This window comes from Mastomys coucha, unplaced genomic scaffold (assembly GCF_008632895.1).
Source record: "Mastomys coucha isolate ucsf_1 unplaced genomic scaffold, UCSF_Mcou_1 pScaffold8, whole genome shotgun sequence".
NCBI classification, from domain to species: Eukaryota; Metazoa; Chordata; class Mammalia; order Rodentia; family Muridae; genus Mastomys; species Mastomys coucha.
The window spans coordinates 49660589-49683086 of record NW_022196914.1 but is presented as its reverse complement, the minus strand read 5'-3'; the positions used below and the strand labels follow the sequence as shown (position 1 = coordinate 49683086).

General features: G+C 34.2%; 1 protein-coding gene and 1 pseudogene across 2 annotated transcripts in view; one reads left to right on the top strand and one right to left on the bottom strand.

Annotated features, from left to right (window-relative positions):
* The window catches only part of Edil3 (EGF like repeats and discoidin domains 3), a 486419-nt gene that overhangs the window by 85834 nt on the left and 378087 nt on the right, over positions 1 to 22498 (bottom strand). The window lies entirely within an intron of this gene.
* LOC116083777 lies at positions 20648 to 21454 on the top strand (annotated as a pseudogene).

Genomic DNA, 22498 nt, shown 5'->3' with positions numbered 1-22498 from the left:
AAACACATGAGGGAATGATGCGATAACAAATATCCATATGGCTACAAGAAAAGTTCTTGAATATAATATTTAAAAGGTGAGAATAGCTTTGAAAGCTTTCATTTGGAATTAAAGTTTTTCTAGAAAACCATCTTGTTTTACACATTTACCATTCCATAAATCTGTTTAATACCATCTGCACTGCAGCTCTTTGGGTGTATTTATCATTATTGATGTGACTTTAAATATCAAAATCAAAACACACAGTTTAATCCAAAGTTCATTGTAAGTCTAGATTTTCTTCATGTAACCCAGAACAAGAGTTTTATAAACCTTGTCTCAGTTTTTTCCTTCCTCAAAAATCTCATTATGGCACCATTGTTCTAGAAATTATTGTTTTGAGCTTAAATCATAGTATTACACCTTAGATGAACACTACAACTCATCTAGCTTGACAAGTATTAAATGCAAAGGCTTTGTGTTGGATAGAGGAGATCATAGATGGTTGACAGCGTGGGATGGCAGTGAAGGATACTAGCTGTGGGGGATGAAAAAGTGAGATTTTACAATTTGATTTTTCCTGTCCTACTTAGTTTCGAAGCTTCTAATATCATCTGTCATCATGATCCTCAATATTTTCATGTGCAATAGAATGAAGAAAAATCTTTGTCCTATGATTTTACTTAGTTTTTATGACGACTAATACAAAGAGTGTACAATACATCTTCTGTTGATATTCGTAGATTCATATTTCCCTTCACACTCAACCCTGCTACACCATGCAGATTTGTAATTCCTGTAAACTGTACAATACCATATGGATTTAAGGCTATATTATTCCACTGAAGAATGAACCCGACTGCCATGCTGAACTTGGCTAGTGCTAAGTTGATTCTTCCTCTTGTTATGATGCTTTGCGATGCAAAGCTTCAGTAGGTGCCGTTATAATTATTTTTATTCATTTTAAAGATTGTTTCACCTTGTGAATGTGTACTCTGATTTTCTTTTTCCCTTTAGGAATGCTATAATCTGCATTCCTGAGTTTCTGGTACAGGTTGGCAAGCTTCTTCCACAGACTGCTAACTTGTTCTTAGAAACTACATAAGTAAAACATAATTAATTTTTGCATCCAAAATTTTAAGTTAATTCTAGATATGAAACATGATGTGGCATATTAGTGCAAACTATCAAGCTTTTAAAATTTTTTAAATAAACATGTAATATCAGAGTGGACTGCATTCTTTGGGTAGGAAATGAATGAGACATAGTTTGGATAAAAAAATGTACACACTGGGTGGGCAACATGACATGAGTAGTAAGCATTACAAATGGGATTTATTTTGTTTTCTTTTTAATAGTTAACAATTCTGTCATCTGGTAAGACTAAGCATAAATTCTGTCATTTCCAGGCAAGTTTCTACATAAACATAGAGAAGCAAATTAAAAGGTTCTTAAAGAAGGCTTATTTTATTCTGTGGCAAGTCAACATAGCTTTCACCTTTCTTTGACCATCATGTGAGAATCTGTGCATGTACTGATCCTACTCTTCTCTACTTAGTCTCCTGTTTACTTTGGTATCAACGTCCAGGAGAAAAGTCATTGCATTTCTCTGTTAACTCTTAAGACATGATCTCCTGAAGCATGTATTCAAAGAAGAGTGTTCAATAACATTCACTGATTTCCATCTTTCTAAGTATGAAGTCTAACTTTGTATCAATGTGTAATTTCCTAAATCTAATATTTCCCTGAAAATTAGCTCCACAGAGTCTGAAGAACTGATACATAAAAAGTTAGATAAATGCACTGATTCCCCAAGCAAAGGTCAAACAGCATTGTCCCTGCTGGAATAATGTCAGGTTTCTTGTGTTGTTTGGATTTAGCCCATTAATAGGACAGAGGGATGTGAAGCAAATATTCAATAGATCCACATGAGGCTTACTTCTTTAAATTTGTCTTCAAGCTCACTCTAGATTTACTGCCAAGGCCATGGCTTAAAAACTGTGCTTGTCTTCTGTCCTTATGGCAGTCTCTGTGTTCAGTTGGAACATTTGGAAAGCTCATATATTTCTATAGTCAAGAAACTGGCAAGGTCTTCTGAAGCTTGCCTTTGCTGTTAGCAAGCTATTATATCTGAAATACCATGCATACCAATCCAAGCCATGAGACTGAGGTCGACTTTAACTCATTCCAAATACCTCTATTCACAATACCTGGGAACCCACCTAACTACTGTCTATCACCATTCAAGTTTTTCTGTATCAAGAATTAAGAGCCATGATCTATTCTTCACCTTCTAAAATATTAAATTGAAAGAGAAGTCCCCCAAGCATCTTGGTACTTTAGATCTAGATCATCTTGTTTTCGATCCTGAGCTTTTGGAACTTTGGTTCAAATTTGTTAATTGCATCTGTGTTAGCTATTTTGGGATGTCTGGGATCTGCTCCTAGTGCAATGTTGCCTGCTATGTCCTGGTCAGGGGAAAACATGCTGGAACCAAGGTACTTTCTGTCCCAGTCAGAGAGGAAACGGCAGTGACTGACTCTCTCCTGTATATTCATAATTTATACATACACTTACTGTTTTATAATTACTCCTACTTCTACAGACATACAAAAATTACTTTCTTTTTGAAAATTTAAATTCTTCTGGAATTCTAAAGATATGCTGTAAAATGCCATGATGTATACACTTTTCTTAGTAGATATTTTAATTAGAATTTATTTTCACCTGAGTCTCATGATTAGATTCTAGTTAACTTACAATCTTAGTAGACTTAGATGGGTTGAAAAGGTTTCCTGTGAACTCTTTCTCAAGATATGAGTGCTCAAATTAAGAGCAAAACCACCAAGTCCAACTCATTCTTACTGTAATCTTGAATGTAAAGTGAGGCTGTTACATCTTCAAGATTTGTTGTTGTTTTTGTTTGTTTGTTTTTGTTTGTTTTAGTTTTAGTTTTAAGGCATTTTATTGTAGAAAATGGGGTGGGGGGAGGAGAGAAGGTAGAAAAGTAGAAACCAGCCAGGGCCACGGGGAGAGAGGAGGAGGGGAAAGGGAGGAGCGGGTGCAAGAGGTGAGAGTAAAGATAAGAAAGAGAGCAAGAGGTTAAGAGTAAAGTTTGTAGTTTTGGCTTCTATTTAAAGAAATGATTTTATTGGTGATTTTATAATAATTATTAGTATATTTTTAACATTCAGAGAAAAATGTTATTCATGTTAAAGAAGTCATCTATTTTAAAGAAACATTTGACAGTGAATTCAGCGTATACCCCATACACATCTTGGGAAGAGCATCTGTTCTAGTGATTTATCTATGCACATAGATAACTGCTTTTCTCAGCAAGAATAGGAAGAACTGATAGAAAAATCGTAAAATATACAAACACTGTTGTCCTCTTCTGAACATGGTCATATTAGCAAAATGTCTTTCTAATTCTGATACTTCCAAATTAACAAGTATTACAGGAAAACCAAGTTAGGCTTCTACATACACAAGTATGCATATCAGTAACTTTTCCTTTAAGAGGAATAAAGAAAAGAATGTGTATATTTTGAGAGATTCTGGGGATTGAAGCCTGATTTTATTCATTATGGGAAAATAGTCAATAACTATGCTATAGCATCAAAATGGACGCATAATTCTTAGAGCTAAGATTAAATGAAAGTCAACAACAGAAAACGTCAAACAAAGTAGTCACACTAAAGAGAGAGATAAAGGAGGGAATTTGTATAGGTTGGAATTCAGGGATAATTCGGGAGAGGTGGATGGAAGGGAAAGAATATTATCTCATACACTGTATGAAAAATAATTAAATAAAAAGGTCTGTGAAGAACAGTTTCCTTGGAAACTACTTAAGGTTATAGAGAATAAGGGCAGAGACAAAACATAGTGCAATAAAATACATAAACAAAAAAATACATGAACAAGTCAAATATCTTTTTAAAATCATCTAAATATTAATACAAGTTCTAGGAATTTAACTTAGAACATCAGAAATGAGAATGTGTTAATTAACGTGAGTGGCAATCATATATATACATATATACATATATGTATATATACATACTTATATATATGTGTGTGTGTGTGTGTGCTTGTGTATATGTGTGTGTATAAAACATGAGTGGCAATCATATCATATATGAAATCTTATCAGCAGCTTCACATTTGAATATGATGTAAGTAGTCAATTGCAAATCTTACATAGATTTTTATACATACTAGTACAGTAATATATATATATATATATATATACACATACATACACATTATACATAAGGTTAAACAGAAGGGAGATATATATATGTATGTGTACATGTGTATATATAAAATATTTGTCAAAACTGAAAATTTTATATCATTAAAAATTAAATTTTATTCTCTCTGTTATCCTATTCTATATTGATTCAAAGTATTAAGAAATGAACACATATTTCATATATGCATTTGTTCATTCTATCCTATTATATGCATAGAATATTCCCAGATGACTTTGTAATAACAATACTTAATATAAAAATGTGGTATTTCTTTGTATCTCTTCCCTTTTAAACTATGGCCTGCTATAGGTTCAAAGTGTTTAACTAAGAAATGATGAAATATATTATTTATGTCTGTGGTTATAAATGTGAACAATTAAATTCAATTGTTTCTAAAAAATAGTAAAAATATTTTTATTTCAATAAAACATAACAAAAATGACTGACAAATAGATTTATTTCTGATATTTTAAGATCTAGGCATGAAACTTATTTTAGCTATTTTATCAGACAACAATATGCATAAGAGTCTAGAAAATACTTGGAAAACTCATAACTGTATTTTAATTTTCCGTATATAGAGAGAATCTATAATGATCGGATAGCATGAATTTGTCTCATGTGCAGTAATATAACATCTCCTGGTTTAGAATACTAACATCCTAAGCACAGTTTCTGTAGCATATTTTTAGTCATTAAAATTTAAAATCTACAGAAGGCCTTCTAACATTACCTATTTTCCTCTATGATGCCTCACATTTACTGTACTAGTATGTCTAAAAATCTATGTAAGATTTGTAGTTGAGTGCTTACATCATATTCAAATGTTAAACTGATAAAATTTCATCTTTTCCAGGAAAACTCGGGTCAAGGTTCCGATTGATCTGTTTTTTTTTTTTCAGAATTTTTGTTTATATATTTATCATGGACCCAATTACTACTTAATAATTAACACAGGACAAAATGATCCATCCCATTTTCAAGCAAAAGTAAATATATATATTCAAATTTCTATCAAGATTACAGTTTAAATGGCACAAGATCAGTGTTCAATTCAATCTTGCCTTTCTCTAGAAGAGAAAAGCAGATTAAATTTGAATAATTAATTTTAATGCTTTCTTTTATATGTAGCACATTAAACTTTTACTTGCTCTGGGCCATTAGTGATGGGCTATAACCCAATTTCCAAGATCTGGAGATTATTTTAGCACAGATTAGCCTTTGTGTTTATGACAGACAAACCTTCCTCAGAGGCAATAGAAAATTTGTAACTATACTTTAGTCTTAATTGGCCTGACCCTGGCATGCTACGAACAGACTAACTTTTCTTAGCAAATTGCTCTCAAGGTAATTGTGTTTATTTTCTGGGATATATCCTTGACTTAATTTTGAATCATTTTTAAGAGTAGACTGTTCTTTTGATATTAGTGTTAAAGCTTATTTTAAAGTAGAACAGCATCCTGAATATAACCCACTTTTAGTGCCAAGGCTCTACTAGCTCCATTTAGTAATGCATCAAGTTGTAAATTACTTAACAATTACTTACAGGGAACCAGTACATATGGACCCTTGGACCAGGCACTTTTCATGATATAAATGCAGATGTTCCCAACTCAACACTTAGCTATTTAAGTATTTTAAAACTGACATCATATGAGGCAACACATAGGACTAGGAAAAGGAAGAAAGGTCTATGATCAAGGCTTCAAAATCCCTCGGTTTCCTCATGAGTTTTCATTTCTAGTTGTGTGAAGCTTGGGGCTGTAAGTAATAGAGAAATTCAAACCGTATTAGCACATGTCCTTACAGAGATGTATCATTTCAGACTATGATGTCTGAAGATAGGTTTCCCCTAGAACTGGATAATGGAGAAGCTCTGTAGAACTCTAAAACAATGTTTTTTTTCATTATTTTCTTTCTTCAATATTTTTAATATATTAATCTTCTTTCCAACTATTATCCTTGCAAAATCCAATTGGGATAACAAAAGTTGGTGAATTGCAGTCTAACACTATAGTATTTAATGTTTAGTAGTCTAAACAAAACGATGTTTAAGTAACTTTGAAATTAGTAGTGTTTAAAAAAAAGAAAATCCTCTGAAGTTCTAGAGCTGTCTAAGTTGCAGGAAATGGATCATGTCGCCTGGCTTAAATGTATTATTTTATGTGTGTTTTCTTGGATATTGTTGCATTTTTTCTGTCCAATCACATTAAGGCAGTGACAGGATTGTGACTGGACTGGAATAGGGAGGCTGAGCAAGAAGTTTAGGAGGAGAGGTCAGAGAGCAGGAGAAGCAGAAAAAAAGTCATCAGGGAAGAGGATGATCCAGACCCCGCCTGGTTTTAAACAGCCACAGGTAGCTAAGGTTTCTACAAGGTTAGAATAATTGGGTTAAAGCATTTTCTTTATCATTAGGCTCTGAAATTGTTGTATTGGCATCCTGCAAATTGTGATCTTATTGATATATAAACCTGATCGGATAATTAAGCTTTAAGAGTCATGTTTTTACCGGGGAACTAGGTGCTAAATGACTAATTTTTGGGTGTGTAGAGCATTGCATGTAAGCAAAATGATCTTGCTAGCTGGAAGTAAATAGCAGGAGCACACTGGGACATAGCGATGTGGCCGGCTGGTACCGGCAGGCCAAGAGAGTTTCCGGGGTGGTTTTCTTTTTAATATTTCCTGCAACAGGATAGAATATCATGATTGTCAAACAAGTGAAGTTACTCAATCTTTCTTAACCTTAGCTATTTCAGCATTTCCATAACTAGTCCTATGTAATGGTTAATCTCCTGAGTTTGGAAGAGAACCAGTTAACTTATTTGAAAATATTTATGCCAATGCACTATATCAGACAAACATATGGTACTATGATAATATGTTTTATAGTATGTAGTAGTATTTCTGCCAGTTATAGTTGATTATAATATCATGTACAAAGAAGAATGAGAGTAGGCTGTGGTAAATCACTTTGTGTTCTTTTATGCCATTCTCATATTACAGCCATCACACTGGATTAATGAGGTAGTCTCAAGGCATTGAGTTGGAACAATACCATTGTAGTTCAGGTTACTTTCCAGAGTAGAAGTGATATGAATTTTGCTCTATTAAAGTAACCTTTGTGTTTGTTCTTTAAAGTGTGGCCCATAAAGAAGGATTTTCACTAGTGGAGAAGTAGCTAGACATGGAAGATGTGTAGCCGCATGACTCAGAGAATCTGTCACTATACTAAAGAATGGCTCAGTATCTGCATTTAAACAAGTTGTTCAGGTGATCCATATGTGGGTAATTTTCTCTGGCTCCACTTGTAGAAAATGGTTTCTTTTTTCATGAAACAAATGTTTTGAGTGTGAATATTGTGCCAAAATTATACTAACATTGATTCCTCCATAAAAATTATTTTGAGGCAAATTACATGAGTCAAATTAATCTTTGATCAATTTCCTTTTCATAAACATTACTTTATTCTTTTATTTTATAAATTTATTTTAATTGAAATATCTTGCTATGCAATTTTACAACAAAATTTACCTCAGTCAATTACCATATTTTTCATATGTAATTATTATATTTGATCTGACCATACTATTTTTTATGGTACTTGGCATCAAGTCAAATTTTCTGACTTAAATTTATTACCATATTTCATCAAATTTTTGGTATTATAACAGTACTATATTGTTATTACACACTTCTGACAACTTGAGATTATATATAGAAATTTTTTATTTGATTATTTACAACAGCAGTTTCAAATAACCTTGTAGTCTAAGCTATTGAAAACTAATGTCTTATGGCCCAGGCATATAGAGCTTTATTTAATGTAAGTTGCATCTTCACACAGAATCACATATTACTTCCTTTCTGTTATTGTTCAATTTTAAGATAGATTATACCAGCATATGTTATAAAGAACATAGACAATATGATAGGCAATAGAGTGTGCAGGTTACTTTAAAGATTATCTATAAATAAAGATTGTAGTAGGCATCTAAACTTTAAACTGGTACCTATTCTCACTAATATTTATCCCCTTAAATAATCTATGGTACATTACACATATTCCAAGTATCCTTGAATTAAAGACAATGTTCCAATATCAAATATGTTTTGAGACTTCAGAATAGAAAACCTACTTCTACCTGAGAAGTGAATCATTTCCATTCCTTCTGAAAAGTATAGCAGAGTCCAAAAGTAGAAAGAGAAATGTGATAAGATTTTTTTCTGGGATATTAATCATTTTTATTCAATGAGAAAGGATTGGAGTGTGAATCTGGTGAGATAGGAAAACTTTGAGATAATATGGGCATATTGGTCAGTGAGTCTACATGGTTGTCTGAGGGCAACTACAATGGAATAAAGAGTGAACAGTTCGTGAGGACAGTGACATCCCGAGACCACAGTAGGATCAGTGTACAGACTCCAGAAAAGCCTGAGTTTGGAAAAGAGTAATTGACACAGCGATGAAAGGAGTGATCCTCAATGGCATTTTAGGTCCCACAAAATGCTTCTCATTTCTTGTCACAGACTCTTTCCTGAGAAATTGAAGTAGTCATTAACTTTAAATTTTTCATTTAGTTTTCAACTTTAGACCAATTCCTAAAGTTTTGTACTGCCACATTTCATAGAAGCTTAATATCCTAAGAATAATTCTCTATTTTATATCCCAAATTAATATTTTTTTCTTGACGGTTCAATTGTAAAAGGTGAAGTGAATTCATACTCTACTAATCAAATGTAGCTGTCTGTGTGACCTCTAACATGTATTTCCTTGTCTGCTCTCTGTCCCCAGTTGCATGTCAGGCTCCCTCTGTGATGTTCCATAACTAGTCTTTCCTTCTCCAAATTCAGTCACAGAGACCTCTGTGTTGTGCAAGTCTACCCATGTAGCCCCTCAGTAAAATATTTCAGTGGTTCCTAAATCTCGTCTTCTGGAAAGATAGGAAATTGTGATAGAAAGCAGTAAAACTTAGGTTCCCAGAGAGACTTGAATCTTAATCTGCCATAAGACTCCACATCTCCATGAGAAAGTTATATGTCCTTTAGTTTTAAAAGATTACTTCACAATACTATTCTGAAAATTAGATAAAATTATATATGTGTATAGTTATATATATTTGTATGTGTATAGTATATATAAAGCAGACTATGAAAAATTTATTAGTGAAACTTTAAACTTTAAAAATTTAGTAGTTTACAATACATATGTATATAGAGAAACGTGTGCATGTATATAGTTACATGAGTATTATGATATGCATGCATTTTATAAATATATATTTCTAAATAAACATTGCTTATGCATAATTTTAAGTTTAAAAATTAGGGTCCATATCTATTGAAGTCCTAAATATAAATCTCTATGTCCTTACAAAAATATAGCAATAAAATTATAAAAGCATTAGACTTTTATAAGATTATGTTGATCTTTTTCATGAAGTAATTTGGTTAATTCAAAAGTTTATCAAATTTTTTGATATTATAACATAATTGCAACATTTTCTTCTTTCTTTTCCTCCCTCCAAGCTCTTTCATGTATATCTTCTGTTCTCTTTTAAATTCACGGTCGCCTTTTTTATCAACTGTCATTATATATATATATATATATATATATATATATATATCATACATATAATATATAAAACATTCTCAGTTTATATAACCTCATCTGCAATAATGTCTCCTAGGAATGTTAGAAGCTACATCCATAAAGTCTCACCAATGTGACTTCCTCACCATAAACCTAACCAGGACAAAATAGTGGACGTGCTGATGTAGACAGGGTAAACACAAGGGGCTCCAACCCAATCAAAATATTTCTTGAGCATTGTTTTTGTTTCTTCCAGTTAAAGAAAAAAAGTGTGTGTGTGTGTGTGTGTGTGTGTGTGTGTGTGTGTCTGTGTGTCTCCCTCTCTCTCTGAGTGTATGTGTATATTTGCTGTGTTGTGTAGTTCAGGGAAATTTTATGGTACCACAAATGCTGGAAAATATGTATTACTATGGAACTATGACCCACAGCTTCCCTTAATATAACATGTTGAGGTGGTTATACAACATAAAATTATTATTTTATTTGCTTACTCCATAAAATTATAATATACTAAAAATATATCAAAAGAACAAAAACCTATCTATTATAGTAATTTGCACTAATCAAATAATGTGTTTACAAAATCAGAAGCAGGGTGATTCAGCCAGTGCATCTACTACCTAGTGCCCCAATAATTACAAAATTATTAGACATTTTGTTGAATTATTGTGGTACAATTATTTTTTAAAAAGCCATTTAAGCACTAGTGTACAAAGAGAAAAGCAAATGAAGTTGTTTAACATACTTGTTCTGTCTTGTTCAAAATATAAATGCAAGAAAATGGCTAGATAGTCAGGTAAGCTTTCCTTATGGAAGGGCAATGTAATTACATCAGCAATGAATGGAGTTCTCTATAAACTGAAATTATCTAGATTTATGCTCAAGATCACATATCTATAAAGATTAGGTTGAAAAGATCCTCAGTATCACTGATTTGTTTCAGGATGATCCCATAGTGTTTTCCTGATTTTGTCAGGATATTGGAATCTATCAGTATTGTTTATTTGTGTATCTATTATTGCTTTATATTTTACACATTGCATACCTTATAATCACAAATATATTTGCATTCTAGAATTGCTAATAATGTTCTTTAAATCGACTACATTTCTGAGAAAATTCAAACTATAGATCTATAGGTTTTTGTTTAATTAATTTAAGGGCTATGGAGATTTCTCAGTGGCTAAAGGTTTCAATACAAGAAGCAAAGTCTGAGGACCTGAGATTGAATTCCTAGGACCCATATAATGCCAAGTGGACATTAAAAAATTGCTGTTTACAAGGTAGATACAAGATATCTATCCCTGAAGGAAGCTGTAGAGCTACACTATCTGTATTGGTGATGTCTGGGTTAGCTGAAGAAACACTGCCTCAAGGATTAAAAAGGTGGAGAGTAATCAGTAAGACTATGATGTCAACCTCCCACCTTCATACAACTTACATACATGTACACACATAGCTCCACACACATGCCCCAACATATATTAATATATATACACATATTGCTTGCCCACGTACATATATAAAGAAAAAAAGCAAATGGATACCTTAAGATACTTGACAGATTATACTGCAATTCAATTCAATTCGACTCAATTCAATTTCTATAAAATTTTTAAAACATGAACCAGGTGACTTTTCCCCACTACAGCTTCTATGTATAAATCTTACTGGAATCTTTCTTCTGATTCTACAGCAGTAGAATCATAAGGGAATGGTGTTGATGGAAGGAAGAGACTAGTGAGATTCCAGGAGATCACATGATTGCCATCCTTGATTCCTGCAATAACTCCACTGCTCAGAATCTCCCAGGACCCACTTCCACTAGTTCTTTCCATGGAATTATTTGATTTCATAATTGTATGGGCATCCAAGGCTATCATAGCAAATCACCACAGACTCGGTGTATTGAAGACCCAGAATTATTTCCTTATCATTCTAGATGCTAGAAATCCAAGCTCAAGTCTTGTCAGATTTGTTTTGTTTTCAAATATGCCAATGGCGTGAAGATGGTTGTATTCTAGCAATGTCTTTTCAAGATGTGGGAATGTAGCCTAATCTTCTGTTCTTATAAGTCTTCAAGGTCAACTGACCTTATTTTAACTCCTTTACCAAGGAGTCACTTGAACCTGCCTCCTACAATGTTCCCTTCTGAGGTATCAGGGAAAGATTTCACCATGTCAGTTTGGGCTTAACAGCTTAATAGGGGCTGTCGCACATTTTACTAATATTTAGGTAATATAAATAACTTTGTTTTACATAGTTGTCTCTATGTGGTTTGGTATTGCTTTACCTGATCATTCTGCCAAATCATTATCACTAGATGTTAAGGACTACATAGCTATGTTATCTAAAATTCAAATATTGAATGTTTAGTAGCAACCTAATGTCATTTGCTTGGACCTATTGGAAGCAATTAGATAATATGAGTAAAATGTCATGGATGAGATTAGTCTTCTTATCATAATAGACAAGAGACACCCCTACACACTCTTGCCATAAAAACATATCAAGGAACTAGCTATATATGAGCCAGGAAGTCTACCCTCATCTAATACTACCACAGTGGTAATTCAACATCAGGGTTCTCAGGCTCCAGAGAGAGGTGTATAACTTTCTTTTTAGTCTCCCAGCGATGGTACTTTTATCAGTTACCCAAATCAAAACGTAAAACATCTTAGCAAGAGATGGCAACAGAATGTCACTCTAAGGACTCAAAACATTATAGAAGGATTTAATTTGCAATTTCATTAACAGAACCTCACTGAAGTTAGATAAAACTCCCTACAAACCATATACAAGAGAATGTAGAGCAGAATTAGAGAAATACACTTGTCTTTGAGGCATATAAGAAAAGCCATGGTTTGTGTTAATACTGAAAGAGCCACTCAGTGAAGACTGAACCTCTGTTTGCAAAATGAGGTTTGCTATTTAATTAAAAACAAAGTTTTATCTGAACTGGATTAAACATCACTATTGTTTAATTAAACCTAAAATCTTTAAGAGGATCATTCCTAGAAGATCAGTTAACATTCTATTCTGTGTTGAAGGTCATTAGAGGGCATGTTTTGTGATCCACAGGAATAACCTTTAAAATCCACTTGGCCTTTATAATCTTCTCTATGACACTTCCTCATAATCCAAACAAACAGGAGAAAAATAATTTACTACTGTACTATACTATTAGCACTCACTTTGAAATTAAAATAATTTACCTAATGTAGGTTTGTGGTGTTTTATTTGAAAAAAAATGGTACTTTTGAGTGTCTAGGTCTTCTTCATGGAAGCTTGGTTTCTGTAAATGATCCAGTTAAATTAAACACTTGTCAATAAAGGTGAAATATTATCATAGGCTCTGGTCTACAAGTATAGTAGATCATCAATAGGAATCATTTTGTTGGGATTTTAAAATGAATGAATGAATGAATGAATGAACTTTGCCAGTCATGTTTGTTCTATCCTAAGTGTTAGGGCTATCCAGACTCTGGTTCCTAGCCCTCCAAACAGTGTAATATGTCAGCTTCCTCTCATGGCATCAAGGACCATCATCAGAGAGCCTTCACCAAGCACCTGATGGGAATAGATGTAGAGGAGACCCACAGCCAAACATTAGACAGAATTCAGGGAATCCTGTTGAAGAAGTGAAGGGAGGATGGTAGAAGCCAGAGGCATCCAAAATACAAGAAAATGCCTTACAGATTTAACCAGCCCAGGCTCATAGGGGCTCACAGAGACTGAACTGAGTATAAGGGAGATGCTTATTTTCATCTAACCTAGGTCCTCTGCATATATGGAATGGTTGTATAACTTGATGTTCTTATGGGACTCTACTGTGTTGCCATCTAGTCTTAATATGAATAGTCTCCCTGTCTTATTGCAACATGATGTCATGTGTGGTAGATGTCCCTGAGAGGCCTGCACTTTTCTGAAGGGAAATTGAGGAGACGAAGAAGATCTGAGTGAGAAGGGAGGTTGGGTCACTGGGAGAGGAGGGGGGACAGAAAACTGTGGTTGGGATATATGAGAAAAGAATAAATAAAAAAGTGAAATATTAAACAAATATAAGAGGGATTTCAGGCTCACATCCTCTTTTACAAACTGAACCTTCAAATCACAGTTTCTGTAATATTTGCCCTATATATCTGAGTCACACAACTATGTGGACATAAGAGAAAATTCATAAATGTCAATAATAGCCTGGAAATAAAGCCTATGTTACTGAACACTCCTATGAAACATTCAGAAATGTTTCAAGAAATGGGAACAAAAGAAAAAGACATGTGTAATTTGATGAAGACAACCTTGCTTTGACAGATAGTAATTGCTAATGGCTTGTAAAATTATTTCTTCCACTTTCAAAAATATAAATGTTGACGTTGTTCTAAATAAACACTATTAGTTGTCTTCCTTCAAAAATAATATATTCTAAAATGCACTCTAAGACTGAGGAGGACAGGTTGAGAATATGAGAGAGTGGAGTGTTCAGCAGTGTTCAGCTAGATCAAGGGATCAATTAGAGAAGTCTCCTCATGGGCATGCTCACTGACACATGGAGAACATGAATTTTGACCTGTTCCTCTGTTGGCAAGAAGGACATACTTTCAAAGTAGCTACACCAGGCCCATAAGAGAGTATCTTAGAGTTTGTATCAACTTTTAGATTTAGTTTCCTTGTTTGTCCATTCATCTCAGTGTAGTTTTAGATATATACAATGTGCTTGTCTGCTTATCCATTTCAGTGTAGGTTGTATTAATTTTACACATTCACTTCTACCTTCTTGGTGCACTACCTCTTGCCTCATTCTTATGGTGCTGAGTTCTTTCACGATTGATTTTTATTTGTTCAAAATGCAATTTTGTGCATTAAAGATAAAATCATTCAATGAATACAAGTTAGTGATTTGTTTTCATTTTTAATATACTTTATTCAGTTCTTTCCTCTTCTGACATCAAAATCAATAATAAGTCACCTACAAGGTTTGTATTATTCACATATATTATATAATATAAATTTTAAAGGATGTGCATACAGTCCAGGGTATTAATGGAAGTCTATTGCAGGTCCCTTTGAGAACCAGGTACTTCCTGACAGTTCTCCTCAACAGGATACGGTGGTTTAATTAATATAGAAACTGAGTTGTCTGTGAGTCAATATTTGAACATGGCAATCAAATTTAAATGGAAATTCTCTCAAACACTACACCTTTGTTTCTGACCCAAGAATCAAAGCTGTCTTCTTCCTCAAATGGTTCTATTTTGAGGAGAAACACTGCTCAGGTCTTCACTGCTATCAGGCTTTAAGACTCCACAATCCTCAACTTACTCTAAAGCAGTGGTTCTCAGCCTTCTTACTGGCAGCACCCTTTAATACATTTCTACATGTTTTGGTGATCCCCAGCCATAAAATGATGTTTTAAAGATTTATTTATTTATTAATTTATTTATTTATTTAAGGTATGTGAGTACACTTCTGCAGTCTTCAGACACACCAAAAGAGGGCATAGGATCTCATTACAGATGGTTGTGAGTTACCATGTGGTGTTGGGAATTGTACTCAGGACCTCTAGAAGAGCAGTCAGTGCTCTTAACTGGTGAGCTATCTCTCCAACCCATAACATTATTTTTGTTGATACTTCATAACTGTAATTTTGCAATTGTTATAAATCATAATGTAAATATCTGATATGCACAATATCTGATATACAACCCCTGTAAAAGGGTCATTCAACTACCAAAGTGGTTGTGGCCCACAGATTGAAAACCACTTTCTACAAAAGAGAGGGAATGCTGGTGACATGTGTGTGCTTCTCCTGCATGCAGGGAGTAGGTTAAAATACTGACAGATTAAAAAGGTCCCAACATTCCAAGTTACACATTTTAAAAGAGCAATTAGCTGTGTATTTTCAAAATAGTTTCATAAATTTTACTTAAACGAGAAGAGCCCCATATTGCAGGTGCATAATTAAGACTTGTCATTAAATACAAGCACAGATGCATACAACTAAATTGGAAAGAATAATTTAATTGAGGTAACAATGGCACTTATTACTCATTTCACATTTTTTTGGTTTTAAAAAATTAAACAGGTGGTGGTTTTGTTTATGTGGGTTTTTTGTTTGTTCGTTTCTTTCTTTCTTAAAGGCTGAAGGATATATTCCTGTGTTTCCACACAGTTTAGGAGAGAAAAGGTGATCAAGTCATTGTATATATCAGTGAAGAAAACTTTATCATCTTAGGTGAGCCATCTTTGATATAGCCCTAATAATGATCATATCACTATGATAAGCTTTGTAGGATGAATCTGGACACACACACACACACACACACATGAAAAATTTCTCATGGTTCTTACGTAATTTTGCCTACTGAACACAAGTAGAGCAAAGATGAAAGAGGAAATTCATCACTGTTTACATATCATCAATAGAGAAGCCACACTCATGGATGCCAGGCCATTCCAAGTTCACAGTAATCCCTTGATGTAAGCTAGCTTTGATTTGAAGATAAAACATCCTGAGATGGGAAATGTCAACACACAAGCAATAAACACAATGAACAGAGCTACAACTTAGATCACAATTGTCTGCTCTTCTCACCTGTCTACCACTTAATAACCCCTTGAGAAGACGCAGTTTTCTCTCACCTGGTAAAACATAGCCCCAGCAATGATATAAAATCCCATAAATCCTAAAGACAGAATTGATCTACCTTTTCTTTGTACTTACAGTTTTGGGAGATAGATAATATTACGTGCAGAAAAGACATCTGTGACATTACTTTGTATCATAGGCTATAAGACTACATTGAAATTATAATGAATTCTCAAGTGAATATGATGTTGAGAAAGAATAAATTGAGTCACATACCTGAATTCACCATAGCATGAGCTCCAGATTAGAAAAAAAAAATCATTTGAATATATGGACAAATCATGTTTATTTTGGTTGTGGTAGTTTCCACTTTTTACTTTTTTAATTCTAGAGTTTGATTCAATTTCAGGAGAGAAAGGATTTTAATTCACCTTCAGGGTGCTATAGTAACCAAATTTCAGCAAAGATATCATTGTTTCATTTATGGCAAAAGGATAATCTCATTTCCATTCTTTTCATGTTTAACTGTAGAAACTTTTTATTTTTCATCTTAAATTACGTGTTTTTATTCCTTTGCTAATGTGTCAAATAAAAACAGTTGCATTTTTAAAAGATGACTATCTCAAAAATTACTTTCACTTAATTCACAATAAACTTTACAGGATGGCATTTGAAATAGGATGCTCCATTAATAAACTACTTCAGGAGGTATTCTGTTTTTAATTTTATAAGCACATTATTACTTTATAAAATGCAATGCACATGGTTTAGTGCAACAAAGCTTCCTACAAAGTTGATATTAACTGAACTTCTTGCTTCACAATCTATTTTTTTTTTATTATTTTATAGATAGAACTACACATTTTTTTCTGAACCTTTTTAGAATTTATACTTTCTCACTCCTTTGTGAAGGCATAGCTAATCCAAGTCATAGGTAAGCCCTAGGATAACTCTCTACTAGTTCTGCACTCAGCCCTAGGATAACTCTTGACTCATTCTGCACTCATCATACTTGTAGTTAGCTTATCCTACTTAGCTGAGAGATATGGCTTATGGTAGCACAGGTTGTATCCTGCATAGTAATAAATACTTGTATGAATGTCAAGATGGTGGTGAAAAGCTTGGTAGCCATGGCTGCTCAGGAGAGCTCTCTGTAATCAGTGGTAGATGGAATCTCTGGTTTGAAACAGATACAGTTCATAGACTATCAGCAGTGAAAACTCACTGTTGTGTGGATGTGCGGTAATACACCTGAAACTGGAAATCTTCAATAAATAGCATTAACTGAAAGTAGTATTCATTGAACAGTTTAATGATACTGATTATTTCCATTTTCTTTCAAGATCTATTTGCATAATGATTAAATAGAAAAATGCAAGTAACATTTAATTGATTCCCCCCCCCCCCAGGAAACAGCTTATCTGTCCTTTCTACTTTAATTTGGAATACCCCAAATTAGGCAAGGATCCCAAACTAGGCAAGCATCTCAAAGTAGGAAGAAGGCAGTAACACGTGAAACAGATGTCTGTAATATAGTTCATGTTTATTTGAAACAATAAGTAACAATTTTGGAGACAAATATGTTTGTGCTATATAAAAATTGGTTTCTGCATATTAAAGAACCTCAAAGAATAAAATTTCTGTACTTTAGATATTATATTTTCTGTATTTAAGCCTTATTAGTATTTTAATAACGGATATTATTTACAAATAGAGTTTTAAAGTGCTGTATTTTTAAGTTGCTTTTTTATTTCAGGAGCTGAATAATAGGCAGAGCCCAGCAGTTCTCCAATTATGTTCCCCAAAAACTTCATGGCTGAATAAGCAAACAAAAACAATCTCTAAACAACCAGTGGGTAGAACTTTGTAAAATATTAAACAGTTACCATGGTTGTTTCTTAGTTGTCATTCCCTACCTCCTGTGGGTTGCAACATCTGAAATGTGGAGAAGGACTGACCCTTAACATGAGCATCGAGCTCAGATGACTTAAGGCCAATCACAGCCAATCTCCATCATTGCTTCTTTTAATTTCTCATCTGAGAGAAAACCATTGGCTCTGAGATGCAGGAGCTTAAGCTTTGCTACTTCTTTCTTCAGTTCCTATTAACATTTCTCTTTTGCTCTCATAAGTTATGGTGAGCTTGATCTACCAATGTAACTTAATTATTTGTCTACCCCTGTCTATTCCTTCCCTAGAGCCAGTTCTACAGTGAAAAAGGAAGAAAGAACTTGAAATACTTCCTATGTGGAAGATTCAGAGTACTCGTTGAAGAATGTAGCTGTGACCAGGAAACTGATAAGTATGTTGGCAGTTCATTGTTATGTGTGACTACCTGGTATCTTCCAGAACCAGGAAAGCTGGATCATAAAACACAGAAAAACAGATGGTGAGTGTGGGTCTCAGCATTTTCTGTTGGTAGTTAAATGGAGTTGTCACGGAGAAAGTCAAAATTATAAAATTTTGAGTATTTGAAATAATTTAACTCAAATCTGAACACAAAAAAGCACATGTGTTCCTGCTTGAGTGCATATGTGTGTGTGTGTGTGTGTGTGTGTGTGTGTGTGTGTGTGTGTGTGCATGTGTGCATGCATGCATGTGCCTAGTTAGGTGTTTGTGCAAGTATGTGTGTATGCATGTGTATGTCTGAGTATGTGTGTATGCGTACATGCATGAGCTATATACACACATATATATATGCCAGATAACAACCTGAGATTAAGGCATCTCCTCCATCTTATGTGAAGGATAGTAAGTACATTGTCCACAGTGGACAACTCCTAGGGAGATGTGCTTCACAAGGTTCAGGATCTTCTGTTTCTACCTCCTATCCAACAGAAAGGGCACTGAGATTAGACATGAGTTGTCTGAAGGTCAGAACTCAGGTCTTCATGATTGTGCAACAAACATTTTTTCTAACTGAATTAACTCTTCAGTCTTCTGAAAGTATGGGTCAAATAATCTCTAATACTGCTAACTTCTAGAATAACTGTATTAATGCTGAAAAGATAGAACTCACACAGGATATTTATATTTTCTGGGCATCATGTAGAATGCTCAGTGTAATTGTGTTAAATTGTCCTATAGCCTAATGAAATGGTCCTTTCCTGTATTTCATAGATAAAGAAACTTTTGGTAAGGGAAAAATATAAAGATTTGAGTTCAAATCATAAAAGATATGAACTGTTTAGAAACATGAATCCAATGGGCCTAAAAAAACCCAAACCTACACAAATCCTAGAGAATTTTAAATGCCATCAAATAAAAAGTTTTACAAACTGTACACACAAGAAGTTCAGGATCTTTAACACAGTTGTATTCCTAGCAACTTCCAGCCATTCCTGAGATGAAACATACGGTACCAAAGTCTTCCTTATATTGAAAGAAACTGCCTATAGGATTTAACATTTGTTCGTGTGTAGACATAAAGGTACTTTTCCAGTTGGTACATCTAGGCAGAATTTTAAAAAATCACTTGCTTCATCTTCCTCAGATAATAATGGAGATTAATAATATAGACATGTAGGTCAGTTTAACAATATTTACTTGAATGTTAACAAACTCAATATTTCCAACACCCTACTCTTAGAGTATAGAGGCAGAGTGTAAAATGGTCCTAGACAAGCAATTTACTAAAATTCTATGTATTAGCAAATCATCATCCCTCTGTCAATATCCTGGTTTTTTTTTTGATTTGCTATTCCAAGAGGAAGAAAAAATAAGATTGCTAGATTCAGCAAAATAAAATATTAGACTCCTAGTTCAATTTGAATTTCAGATAAATCAGAATGTTTTTTTCTGAATATTTCCCAACAATATTTTTGGACAAGATTATTCTCAAACTTATTCATCATTTATTTGAAATTCATATTCAGCTGTTTCCTGTATTTTTATCTGTTAACCTTAAAAGACAGAAGTTGCCATGAATAGTATCATTAAGTACTAAATCATTCATAACAGTAGCTAACATTTTCATAGTAGTGATCTCCTCTAAACTTTATACATGTTAAGCCACTTAATCTTAAACATACCCTATACCATATACTATTCTTCCTATTTAGCAAATGAAAGTACTGAGATAATTAGAAATAGATGAACTGCCTGACTATGGTCACACAACTAGTTACTTGCAGAAAAGTCATTTGAACCCAGAGGGTCTACAGTAGCATTTAATGCTTTAACCATTATGGTGTGCTCTTATAAAATATATCAGTTCATCCACCAGCCGAACAAGATGCCCAAAGGAAAGAAGGCCAAGGGGAAGAAGGTGGCCCTGGCCCCCGCTGTCATCAAGAAACAGGAGGCCAAGAAGGTGGTCAATTTTTTGTTTGAGAAGAGGCCCAAGACCTTCGACATTGGGCAGGACATCCAGCCCACAAGAGATCTAACACGCTTTGTCAAATGGCCTCGCTACATCAGCATGCAGCGGCAAAGAGCCATCATCCTCTATAAGCATCTCAAAGTACCTCCGGCCATTAACCAGTTCACCCAGGCCCTGGACAGGCAAACAGCAACTCAGCTGCTTAAGCTTGCCCACGGGTACAGGCCAGAGACAAAGCAAGAGAAGCAGCAAAGGCTACTGGCCCGTGCTGAGAAAAAAGCTGCTGGCAAAGGGAACGTCCCAGCAGGAGTCAATACAGTCACCGCCTTGGTGGAAAACAAGAAGGCTCAGCTGGTGGTGATTGCCCATGATGTAGACTCCATTGAGCTGGTGGTTTTCCTGCCTGCCCTGTGTCTAAAGATGGGGGCGCCCTATTGCATCATCAAGGGAAAGGCTAGGCTGGAGCGCCTGGTCCACAGGAAGACATGCACCACTGTTGCCTTCACACAGGTTAACTCGGAAGACAAGGGTGCTCTGGCTAAGCTGGTGGAAGCTATTAGGACCAATTATAATGACAGATATGACGAGATCCGTCGCCACTGGGGAGGCAACGTCCTGGGTCCTAAGTCTGTGGCTTGAATTGCCAAGCTGGAAAAGGCAAAGGCTAAAGAACTGGCCACTAAATTGGGTTAAATGTACACTAAGTTTTCTGTACATAAATATAATTACAAAATTAAAAAGAAATTGTCCTATAAATTGAACAAATTAGCTGTTTCAAGCAGATTTATTTAAGAAATTTTCAATGTAAAATATATGCCCTTCATCCTGGGCCTTCTTAGTTATTGGTGATACTCATGACCATTGTTTAGATTATTTGTCATTGTAATTGTTCAACAATATGTCTATGTATACATGTACATATATTAAAGGTCTGTTTAAAATGTTATGTAGGTTCCATCATATGCATGCCAGTGAAAACCACAACTACAACTGCCAGTATAGATACACTTTCTCATTGATTTTATTTGACTCTAAATGTATATCTTTGGTAGATTTTATTTTGTCAAGTGTGAGGAGTAATTAAAGTTTTGTTGTCAAATTCATTCATTTAATAAATATCAAATCAACGTAAGCCTAAACTTTTAATATCCAAGTAGTTTTTATTAAGTACATGTAAAGCTCATTAAAATAATTCCCTAGAAATAATTCATTCTTTTCAAGCTTCATCTTTCAGAAAGAATCCAAGTATATTTTTCCCCAAACTCACTTTTATATGTGCAAGACACCCACTATAACATGAGAATCTCAGAAGATGGAGTTAAGAATGGTTCATTCAGCTAGAAGACTCAGATGCAGGCAGCTTTTAACCACACTTTGAGAAAATGCCTTTGACACCCAGGATGTTAGAAGATACAAGCAGCTGTTGGTAAACTTTCCTCCATTGAGAGCTTTGAGCTGTCTTATTTTTAGAAATGTCTCTATTTCCCATTAGAGAGTTTGAGGCAGCTGTAGAAACATATGCATATATATTTAGTGTTGCATTCTAAAGTACTTTTAGTTCCATTATCTTGCATTGCAGCTCCTCCCACATCATCAGACATATGTCTAAGAGAACAGCTGCGTCTTGTGGTGCTCATGAAGGAGTATCAAAGTCCCCCAGTTTTAGCCTTGGGGACTAAAACTTAAAGGTGCTTTTCACAAGAAATGAAGGCTGAAGCCCCAGTAAGTGGTAGAAAGTTAAAAGAAGGGGAAAAGGTGACTCAA